The sequence below is a fragment of the Rhea americana genome, unplaced genomic scaffold (assembly GCF_003343005.1).
Source record: "Rhea americana isolate MKP2758 unplaced genomic scaffold, rheAme1 scaffold_57, whole genome shotgun sequence".
Lineage (NCBI taxonomy): Eukaryota > Metazoa > Chordata > Aves > Rheiformes > Rheidae > Rhea > Rhea americana.
Genome location: NW_028186723.1, coordinates 4362568 through 4365331, shown reverse-complemented (window position 1 = coordinate 4365331; position 2764 = coordinate 4362568).

Here is a 2764-nt window from a genome sequence, read left to right as displayed (position 1 = left end):
TTCCCAAGTGAACTGTTGTTTGGTTAGTGCCCACTTCAAATTCAAACAGAAGAAATGGTTTCTCAAAGATTAGTCATCCTCATTAGCATTCCCACTGTAGTGTTATGTTACGGTAAGGTATTTAATATTAATGACCGCTGATATTCCTGCACTGTTTGTCCTGCATCTACAGTGCTTGGTCTCACCATAGGGAGAAAAAACAAAAGCAAAGGAACAGTACAGTCTCATAACCAAAACGGCGCACAGAAAACAAAATGGACTTTCTGGTGTGATATTTACTAAATCATCAAGGACAGTGACAAGCAAAACTCACAGTGTATACAGCCATTGAGTGGTACTGGTGACCGAGTAAATGGAAAGCTCAGTTGTTTCTGGATTAATGCTCTAACTTGGTGGCAGGGATAACATGATGTTGCTGGAGAGATCATTATTCAGCTGAGGTGTTTTGCCAATCTTATTGCATGTTACATGCAAGAAGAAGACAGTGTCCCTATTCTAAAGAGGATGCAATCAAAAGGTTGATTGCAACTTGACCCTAGAGGAGTATAGGAGGGAGTAAGATGCATACTGCACATCTTTGAGTGGAATTCACTTCAAACGCTGGCTTGGGGGAGTGAGAGGGTGTATTCCCAATGCCTGTTCCATCAATGAGCAGAGAGAGGGAGGGAAAAGAGGGAGAAAGTCACCACTCTATTATTATCACATGGCAGATTGCTAAGTGGTAGAGGATTAATAATTTGTAACTGATTTTGAAAGTAGGAAAGACAGATTGCATTTTGTGTTGATAGTATTTGTATGTACAAAAGTTCTTTCACCTTCCCCTGAGCAGCAGGTGACGGACAAAGCTTCAAGTTAGCCCCAATTTAGAAACAAACAATAATGAGAAATGATAGAACACCAATAAAAGACAAGAAAAAGAAGTTCTACCCATTATCCATAATCCATAAAACGTTTCCTAAGACACAGCATGCAAGACATGATGTTTGACATAGATTAAATAAATACATTCTGCCTATCTAAAGTTCATTTCTTGTTTTAATTTGATATGTTAATCACATCTGGCTTACATTTAGTGCAGTGGAGAATATTCTATTAGAACAGAATTAGTATGTGGTAAAGTTCATTTAAGAAATAATGTGATTTACGTGTGTCTTACTGGTTTCTAACAAGAATCCAATGAATTACCCCATTGCCTCAGTTTCCTCCATTGTCATAATCCTTTCTAGCTCTTCCAACCCCTTCCCTTAAATGCTACTACTCTTCCCCCAACACAGCAATTCACCTTCTGTGTCACCTTCTGTGTTACTTCTGTAACACATTGCCAAACATTTGGGAAAGATACTTGATATGACAGCTGGAGAGAAGGGCAAGAAATTTTCAGGTAAGGGGGAAGGTGATTTACACCAAAGAGTTGATATGCAGACTTAATCCGACCATTAGTATAACTCACCAATCTGCACACATGCAGATAACCATACAATTTAAAGTCTTTTAGAAATCACTGCTCTACATAATCCATTCACATTTTTTTCCTAAATATGATACCAAGAACTGTTCTGAAGTTATTATTTACAACTAGACCTTGTGTTTTCCAAAATGAACAAAAATCAGATACAATGTAAAAGAGAGACATGCCAACACTGTATTAATTATCAGCGCATGCAGACAAAAGTCCAGTTCACAGTCAAAACTTAAGGGTCATCCAAATAGTTTTTTAAATTATATACAGAGATAATATGAGTTTGGAGTCTGAGACTGTAAATGGAAACTAATGACTAGGTGTAGACCAGTGGTCCCCAACCTCTTCTGACCTTGGACAATAACTCTCTCAGCATTGTGTTTTGGGCAACATCATATTTTGCTCTCCCTGATGGCCTCCAGCTATAACGTTTTAATTTCCTGTAGCTCTGAGCAGTATCAGAAGGTCTCCCAGATTTTTCTTGCTTCCTAACCCATGAGCCATGAACTAGAGACTCAGGAGTGGTAGATGAGGTATTGTCTGTCTTGGCTGCTAATTTCCTTGCTTCTTATGGTTCGCACAGGTGGGATATAGAGTTTTGTAACTATAATTCTGTGTGAGCTTTTCTTTTTTTCTGTAGGAACAAAGCTAATACCCGTGACTTTGCTTATAGGTACATGCATACACACATACGTAGCCTCCAGGTGTAACAGCCTCCAAATTGTGTAKTCTCAAAACATCTAACAATTATTTTTGCTTTTCCATTTAAAATAAACAGGATTGCCAGGGCAGATGAGTGGGTGGGGCAAAAAATAAAGCACCTCCAGAATTTCCTGAAACAGCCTGCACCAAGTCTTTCCCGACAAAAATGTTGAGACCTTCCCTTACAGCAGCCGAAGTCGGCAGCAGACTCGGCCGGTTCCCCAGCACACCAGTGAACGCCTCATCGCAGGGCCCTACCGAAGACCAGACGGTGGTATCTGCGCTCTGAAACACGCACTATGGTTTGGGCTCCTTTGGGGGAGCTTCTCACACCCTCCTCTACGCCAGATTTTGGGGGGGCTCCTTTGCCTTGCCAGAAACGGCAATAAAACCCACCTAGGTACAAGCTCCCTCCTCACCACCGCTCCAGCAGGGATCTCTCTCCCCTCTGAAGACGAGTAAAAAGCAACCACGCGTTAACACAACGTTTCGCTCAGCTGGAGGGCTCCCCGCAAACGCCGCTCCCGGCCGCGGGGGCCCCGGCCGCCGCAGCCCGGCCGCGCCGCGGAGCTGAGCGAGGCGGGCACCGCGGCGGCGGCGGGG